Source organism: Polypterus senegalus, chromosome 9 (assembly GCF_016835505.1).
Source record: "Polypterus senegalus isolate Bchr_013 chromosome 9, ASM1683550v1, whole genome shotgun sequence".
In the NCBI taxonomy this organism is placed as follows: domain Eukaryota; kingdom Metazoa; phylum Chordata; class Cladistia; order Polypteriformes; family Polypteridae; genus Polypterus; species Polypterus senegalus.
The window spans coordinates 171,450,691-171,460,205 of NC_053162.1; positions in this window are offsets into that span (position 1 = coordinate 171,450,691).

Below are 9,515 nucleotides of genomic sequence, written 5' to 3' on the forward strand. Positions count from 1 at the left end.
TTGTGTTCATGTACTTGCACAATTGTTAGGAAGCTCATCCTTCAATTTAACATACATTTACATGTATTTGCGTATCAAACGTTTGTATCCAAAACGATTTACAAAAGAGGTCAACACAACCGAGCAAAAATCGGTCAGGGTTAGATTGGGAACAAGGCTTACACGACAAGGTTACAAAATTAACCATCACAACTGATGAACCCAGAACCGAAACCAATTGAGTTACAGTTCCCAGGTTACAAAAACCTAACTGATCAGGCAGAAATGCACCTAATAACAAAGTCTTCAAATATTTTTTAAGCACACTGATTGAGTAACAATTTCAAATGAAGATGGGCACAAGCTACGAGCTGCACATGAAAAGAGTCTGGATTGAGATACAATGTCACCCACATAGAGGTGGCACTATCAGAAAGAACATAGGACCTCATAAGTATCTCAATGAATACAAGTACTGACCCAATGATTACTCTGTAGGCAGGCATCAAGGATTTGAACTGAATGCATGCTGTTAAAGGAAGCCGATGTAGTGGTCTGAAAAAAGGAGTGAAATGTGTCTGGCTCGGCTGGATAAACACCACTCATGCTGCTGAATTTTGAATTATCAGCATCATTTGATGACATATGGTGATACTCCTTCCAGCAGAGAATTGCAGTAGTCCAGACGTGACAAGGAGTTGTGTTGCATCCTCTACCAGATATATCTTACACATACTGTATGGTATAGAATTTGACATCTTTATAAACATACCTCCATTACCTTGCTTTCCTAGTTATTCTGAATGGAGTTTTCAGATGTTGAATTGTAGCTCATTCTGGTAGTCACTTGTCCTCAATCACTTTCATTTTTTCTAGCCCTGATTAGCTTGTCAATTGGACCAGATGCTCCTCCTCATTCTGAGCAGAATGACCTGTTCATTATTGTCACTTTTTTTAAAGTACTGTAGATTGTGTTTAACTAAAGACTTTTTTCTACTATTCTCTTATTTCACAAGTGATGACAGCTTGTCTTTTCATCAAACTCCTTTGGCAGGATTCCCCCTACAATTTCAGGTCTTTCTGAACAGACCTTCCTACATCTTCATTTTCTGGTCATTATTAATAAAGACCTGGCTCTGCTTACTAGGTCAGTCAATAGTTTTTACTGCTACCGGTCTTTCAGCACACTCTTAAGTAAAACACCTTTCAAGAACCTGCTTATCATGATCATTCTAAATAAAAGATCAAGTTCATTTCCTAAATTTGATTGTGGAGATTCTGTAGAACCACCTACAAGTCACTCAAAACATACCTTTTACTATTACTTGCCTTCGGATTACTATGTATATTACATCTTTCATAATCAGAATGTACTGGTTACATATAGCAAAAAAAAGCTTAAATTTATTTCCCTGTTCCTCAAGTTCTTCTTGTTACAAACACCTTGATGATTCAGAGAGAGCTTGCATATATTAGTCCCTTGTATGTTGATATCTTGGTTAGCTACTCACCTTCTAGGTATTGCAAATTGAACTCTTCTCAAGAGGTTTCTGAAGTGGTGTACTCTACTAGTGACATTGTAAGCACAAATAAGAAAGCCCAAAGTGCCTGTTACAAATTTGTCATAAACTGGAAAAGGCACAAATTGTAACCCTATGCAACACTCACATTTGAAGCAAGAATGGGTGTGGGATAATTGCTCTACACTCACATCTGCCCAAGGGAACTTGAAAGTGCTTAAATCTGAATTCTGAGGAAATTATCATCTGACCCACTGTGACTAGCTGGCAGAGCCGAAGGTGTGTCCCCTTACATCAGTGATGTCACTCTCACCAGCTATATTCCTCATGACCTTGTGGGTAATGTGACATTGAATATACAAATGAAACATTAAAATTTAGCAGCTAGCACTGAATGACGGCACAGCCTAACCCTTCAGTGGGCAGCTCCAGCACAAGGAGTGACATTACCTTCTCCATGACAACAGGGATCCTCCCTGGGATCAGCAAGGAGCAGAGTGAACTGAAGTTTCTGACACCTTATTACCACGGAATCTTTAGTTGTGTAGAAATGTCCCAGCTGCACAGTCGTGAATGTGTATCTGTCTCTCAAATAGCTAAAGACACGTACATCACAGCATCGCAAGTGATAAGGAGCTGTAGGCCAAGCTTCCAACTTCAAAAACAATTATGTCTCCAGCCACATTACAACCAAGAATGGTTGACAACATGTGTGATGCGCAGATCCTGGCTGGTAAAAGGTTGACAGAACCTTTTAACAGAATGGCACAGAGTAGCGTAAAGTCCCTCTGAAAGTGACCCCAGAATGAGGCCTGATTGACACCTTACATCTAGGAGCCTACAGAAAAAATGAGTTTAAGAGGAGATGGGTAAACACTAAACTGGAAGAATTAGGACAGGTCGGAGTCAAGGATGAGTATGGGAGAGATATGGAAGGTTACATACAGAATGTTTTGCTCTTGTTATGTTGTGGACCAGTGATCAAACCACCACAGCTGACAGACAGCGTTTCAGGCATACAAAGGTATTCCTGTGGGAAAATAGGTATATTACTTTGACTTTTGCTATTTTTGCACTTTGATTACTCTCTTTCCTGTATCCCTCCCTAAAGTTATTTTTTGAGTTCAATAAAGGCTTCATATTTGTCTCTGTTTTATATTGTTTGTGTTCTAAATGCAGAATGTCATTAAATGGGCCTTTTTTTCTCACCCAGAATGTGGAATTATGGGCTTGTGGTATTGTGTGTTAATCACTAAACAGCATGTACTGTACTCCACATTATAGTTGACCATGATGCACATTTTTAATCCCCTGAGTTTGCTTTTTATTTTACAGAGCCGTTACATTCTGAGAAATGAAAGGAGACCATACACACCTATGATATTCCATAGATTGACAACAAAGACTCCCCACAGTGGTTCAGAAATGTGTCAGCCAGCCACTTAGAGATTAATGGAGTTGTTATATTACTGTTGCCATGCTCTTTAAAGCATTCAGGAGGAACACCACTTTGAAGCCAAAAAAAAAAACCTAACAGATGCATTTCTTTTGTTGTGCTGTAGACGCAGTACATAAACATTCCCAAGATTGTTGTGATTTGATCTTGTCCAATGGTCTCTTTGTACACTGTGTGTATGGTGAGCAACAGGGTGGCATGGTGCTGGATTCAAATGCATTTACAAAGCTTGCATATGCACAAAGAGAGGCTTGAAATGTGCATATATGATTTCCCAAGCAAATGTTGGGATTTGTAAAAGAAAACTTGACGAGAGAACTTGTGCATATTTACAGCCACCCTGACCCATAAGTACACAATATTTCAGAGAAACTGGGAAATGACACCCTTAATTAAGCAGGAAAATGCAGCCAATTCAGCTAAATGATGACTCACATGTATAATAATTCATATCAATGAGCCATCATGATAATGTGTGTTAACATCACATATTACACCTCAGAATTGAAGAATACGATACACAGACTGCATTTATCGTCCCTTTTAAGAGGGCTGATGCTACATATTTGCACCAATGAACTTTTTTTTTTGTTTTTTTCATCAGTTTACTTCAGCTACCTGTTGTCACTTCAGAGGGAACTGGCTAACAGGTCAACAGTATCTTTACCAGGGCTTCACTCCATCATGCCTACTGTGCTGGAAACCATTTTCCAACCGACGAGGCACTGCATCCAGTTTTTGTATAGCATGGGTGTACACACATAAAACATGTTTTGCCAACATAAAAAGGAAATTTGCAACACTTTCTGGTTCTCCTACAGCAATTAGAGCACTTAACAGCTCTTATATTGTAATAAGGGCACCCAGTTAGAATGAGGCTGCTTTTGTTAACTGTAAGCAGTTACGTTCCATTAATGCACAAGTCATCCTCCATGTGACTGGCAAACACTGTGTCTCAGTGGTCTGGGACAACTTGTAATTTATTTACATTGAAGCAGAATTGTTTTAACAGACATGGTGTTGTACATGGTATATATGCCAAGTGACAGTGCCTTACACCCACCGAGGAAACGTGCTATTATGCTGCATATGGTCGTGCACTGTTAGTGGTGGAGTACAGCTGGATACTCTTGAATGAAGACGGTGGGGTTGCAACACATCTGGAGGGAGGCTGCTCTACCTGTCACTGAAGTTCTGCAGAATTTTGACTGCATATGTACGTGGTTGATTAGCATGCCCCATATACAGTATGGATGATTCAGGGCAGCGCTCAAGTTGTGTTCACATACGCATATTTACAAGGTTATTTTGATTTATAAATGTTAAATTTCATAGAAATGTGCAAACACCAGGATTTACGAATCAGGTTTTTTTTTTGCCATACACATTTTCTTGTTTATTGGTGTCCACATACTGCATCTTCACTTTCAAATCCAGGAAAAGGTCTATAAATGAGGGCCCAGGTCACTGCCTTTGTGGACTTTGTTCATTCCTCCTATGTTGTACAGAAATTCATTCTGAGTACTCTGCTTTTCCTCTCACATCCCCAAAGGGTGTTTGTTAATAGTAGACTGTAAATTAGTCCCAGAGTGGGTGAGTGTGTGGATGTATCTTGCGTTGGCCTTACACCCACTTCAGCAGGTTCAGAATGTGGAGCCTGGCCAACCTTTATTTGATTGAGCAGATTTGAGATGGTACATACAGTATGTTGGATGTGAGATATACATCCCTTTAGTGGTTGCTTTGAGCACAACATACTCCAACCCCAATTACTGACGTACCAGGCCAAGCTGCATTTTTATGCCAGCTTTCAAAGACACTAGACCACTTAATTTGTGTGCAGTTTTTGTTTTGTCATTGAGTTCATTTCCCTGTCATCTGCACTATTACATGCTGGCTCAATATAAAAAAAAAATACTGACACATGTATTTTCAATTTGATTTTTGAGTAGAGCTGATACAACCGTTTAGAAATATTACATTTATTAAAGCATTTTAATAGATACATATACCTGTTTATTTACTTACATGGCCAAGCAAGTCTAAAGAAAAATTAAGTAAAAGAAGAATAAACTGGACTTCAGTAATATTAGTCGACTGTTATTGTGCATCAGATTACAAGAGGCAAATAGGGTGTTGGTAAATAAAATGAGACGTCAATAAGCTATTTATGAATTCCTGTCTAAGTTATTGATTTATTATTATTTATTTATTTATTCATACCTTGCCCCAAGTTTTTTTGAGTTAGGTTCCCTCTCCTGAGATTAACTCCCTGTTGTTAAAAAAATGTTGTAATCTTCCTCATTTCAGTTATTTTTTTGTAATTTGTCAGGAATTGGTAAAAAGTGGGAGTTTTGCAGCTATTTTTCCAACTTTTATTTGTGTGTTGATCCTCCTATAAACTTTCACTTCGTTTCTAACCTGATTATTAAGACCAGGGTTTTTATATTTTTAATGAAATGTTTTTTATACTGCAAAAATATAATATAGTATCTTGGGGAACCTGTGCTAAAAATACTTTTCTTGTATTAATTATATGTTTATTTATTATAACAATTCATTACACAAACAACTAATATATTTTAAACAGTGAAAAAATGTATTACAAACAATAGAACACAAGATAATATATTCACATAATTGCATAATGCCAGGATAATATCAAACAACAACAACATTTATTTATATAGTACATTTTCATACAAAAAAAAATGTAGCTCAAAATGCTTTACATAATGAAGAATAGAAAAATAAAAGACACAGTAAGAAAATAAAACAAGTCAACATTAATTAACATAGAATAAGAGTAAGGTCCGATGGCCAGGGTGGACAGAAAAAACAAAACAAAAAAAAAAAAAAACTCCAGACGGCTGGAGAAAAAAATAAAATAAACTACATAACAAATTACCAAACTGTATTAGTATGAATTAAATAAATCTGTATTGGGATAACAGATTTAGGGTTTTGGTTGCCTTGCTATTTTTAATATTTTATAGATCATACAAAACGGCTGAACCACTATTTTTCTGACTTATATTAATGACATTGATTCTGGTATAGCTTGATAGGCTTGGGGAGTTCACAAATTTAAAACACTGCTGAAAACACATTACTTTAACATGGCCTTTTTATAACTTCACTTTAACTTAATACTGATACTCTGTATGTTCAATTCTTCATAATAACTATTCACAGTGGCTCCAAAATCCATACTGACCCCTACTCTCTTCTGTTTCTTTTTCCGGTTTCTTTGTGGTGGCAGCCTGTGCCACCACCACCTACTCAAAGCATCATGATGCACCAACATTGATGGACTAAAAGCCAGAAGTCTACGTGACCATCATCATCAGGTCCTTCCATAAAAACCCTAAATACAAAGAGGACTGTTTGACTTATGTTAGGTAGATTGCCCAGAGGGGACTGGGCGGTCTCTTGGTCTGGAACCCCTACAGATTTTATTTTTTTTCTTCAGCCTTTGGAGTTTTTTTTTGTTTTTTCTGTCCACCCTGGCCATCGGACCTTACTCTTATTCTATGTTAATTAATGTTGACTTATGTTTATCTTTTATTGTGTCTTCTATTTCTCTATTCATTTTGTAAAGCACTTTGAGCTACATTTTTTTGTATGAATATGTGCTATATAAATAAATGTTGATTGATTGATTGATTGAAATGACACTGATATTGGAGGAATCACCGAAAATTGAAGAGGCATCAAAAACAATTCAAGAAGACCTGTACATGCTTCAGAACTGGGCGCACATTTGGGAAATGCTCTTTAATGTATAAAAGTGCTACATGTGGTCACAAGGAAAGTTAATTATATATTCGAGATGGGAGACACTGTCCTACAGGAAGCAATCTCTAAAAGGGATTAAGGAGTTTATATTGATATACAGTACAGGCCAAAAGTTTGGACACCCCTCCTCATTCAATGTGTTTTCTTTATTTTCATGACCATTTACATTGGTAGATTCTCACTGAAGGCATCAAAACTATGAATGAACACATGTGGAGTTATGTACTTAACAAAAAAAGGAGAAATAACTGAAAACATGTTTTATATTCTAGTTTCTTCAAAATAGCCACCCTTTGCTCTGATTACTGCTTTGCACACTCTTGCCATTCTCTTGATGAGCTTCAACAGGTAGTCACCTGAAATGGTTTTTAATTCATGGGTGTGCCTTATCAGGGTTATTTAGTGGAATTTCTTACTTTATCAATGGGGTTGGGACCAGCAGTTGTGTTGTGCAGAAGTCAGGTTAGTTGGACGATCATTTATTTTTCAACAGGACAATGACCCCAAACACACCTCCAGGCTGTGTAAGGGCTTTTTGATCAAGAAGGAGAGTGATGGAGTGCTGTAAATGGTCATGAAAATAAAGAAAACACATTGAATGCGGAGGTGTGTCCAAACATTTGGCCTGTACTGTAATGTTTTTACCTTCTTAGCAATGTACAGAAGCAATTAAAAAGGCAAACAAAATGTCAGATTATACTGTTAAAAATACTGAATCAAAATCAAGGGATGCCATGCTCAGACTATGTAATGCAGTAATGAGACAACATCTCGTGTATTGTGTGCAGTTCTGGCCACCATGCTACAAGATAAACACAGCAGCACTTGAAGCTGTGCAGATTGGAGCAAAAAAAAAAAAAAAGTGCCTCCCAAGACTCTAAGACATGCCCAACTGTAACAGACTTACGGAGTAAAACCTGCTTATTCTGAACTGAGGAGATCATGTGTGTATCTCATCCAGGTTTTCAAAATCCTCAAAGGCATCAATAAAGCAGATCCAGCAGAATATTTACAGCTTAATGGTCAATCACTCACTCGAGGGCATCATGGAAATTAAGCAGATTAGAATTCAGGATTGAAGCACTTTTTTAGGCAAAGGGTTATGTGGAATTGGATGAAACTACCAAGACGTGGAGTTGAAGCTGAAACCTTGACGACCTTTAACAAGTATTTGGATGGCTATGAGCTATACAAACGAGCTTGATGGACTTAACTGTCTCCTCTAGTTTGTCATTTTTTTTTAATTAAGTCATCAATTAACAAACTATAATTTGGAATTCAGTTACCAAATTAATTTTGTGGATCAAGGATTTTGCAAGTGAAACGAAGAGGTTTTATTACATTGTTATACTTACTTTTTGTATAACAAAACAGGATATCGGAAGTCTGTTTTTGTTTATTTTGCTATTCGTTTTTTCTCGGACATTCTTCGATAAGGCACGGCAAAATTTTTGGAACATATATAAAACTACATAAAACATATTGTAACACATGCAATATTTTCACCACAAACATGAATGCATTTAATATAATAACTGATATTTTTAACATTTTAAAAATAACCTATATGATACGTCTGTGCTAGGAATACTCACAAAATTAGGCACACTGAGAAGACAGCAGTTTAGAATTAACTAGCCTAATACAATCGTCTTCGAGGTCTGAGAGAGAAATATGATAGATAGATACTTTATTAATCCCAAGGGGAAATTTGCATACTCCAGCAGCAGCATACTGATAAAAACAATATTAAAGATTGATAGCAATGAAAGTATGGCCACATCGCCTAGGCGGCAGCATTTCATTTTGCCCAAAATACGACTTCAGACACTCGAGAAAGGGTTAAGTGAACTAATTAAATGAATTACTGGAAAGATCCCCCAAGATTTAATAAGAAAACACATGTAAGAATATTATTTGGTACCGACATACTATTAGCAACCGAATAAACGAGAGGGGTCTGGCTGCAGCCACTGTGGAGCTCCACAGTAAGCGGAAACACGTGACCTCCACAGTCGGCGGAAACCGCCTTCAAGCATTCACGCATGCGTTAAACAGATTGGGCAGCACCGTTAAGTGTGTGATGACGTAGCCTTTCAATACGCACGTGCACGCAGATCGGGCCGGCAACGGGAATCACGTAGTGACACACACCGCATGCGCTTAATGAAAAAAATATTAAAAACAAAAATATCCACTTTACGGCCCGATCGGAACTGTGCATGATGTACAATTTGACATTACAGTATATTATTCATTTTAGTTCCACATTAGTTGACCAAAATGAAAATATTAATCCTGCAAAATAAACGAAGCAGCCTTTGTGGCGTAACGTTGATGTCCAATGTTCAACTGCCGTAAGAGGAAGCTTAGGTGTGCACACCTGATAAGCCCCAATTAGGGCGAAACACATGCGGTGTACTCTTTGTATTATTTGGCAGGTACTGTACTATATATATATATATATATATATATATATATATATATATATATATATATATATATATATATATATATATATATAAGTATGTAGTGTTTTTATTTTCCCACTCATGTAAATCATATAAAGTTTCCTTTCCGTTTTGATCTATTGTTGCAACTTCCTCTTATGAGCAAATTGTGTTTGTTTAAAGATATCTTTAGACATCAGTTATTATTAATAAAACTGCCATTTGTCTTAAGGCATCAGGTTTATAAAACCTAACGTATCCAACCAGTTTTTAAAGAAATGTATGATCCTTTTTCAAAAAAAGAAAAGAACA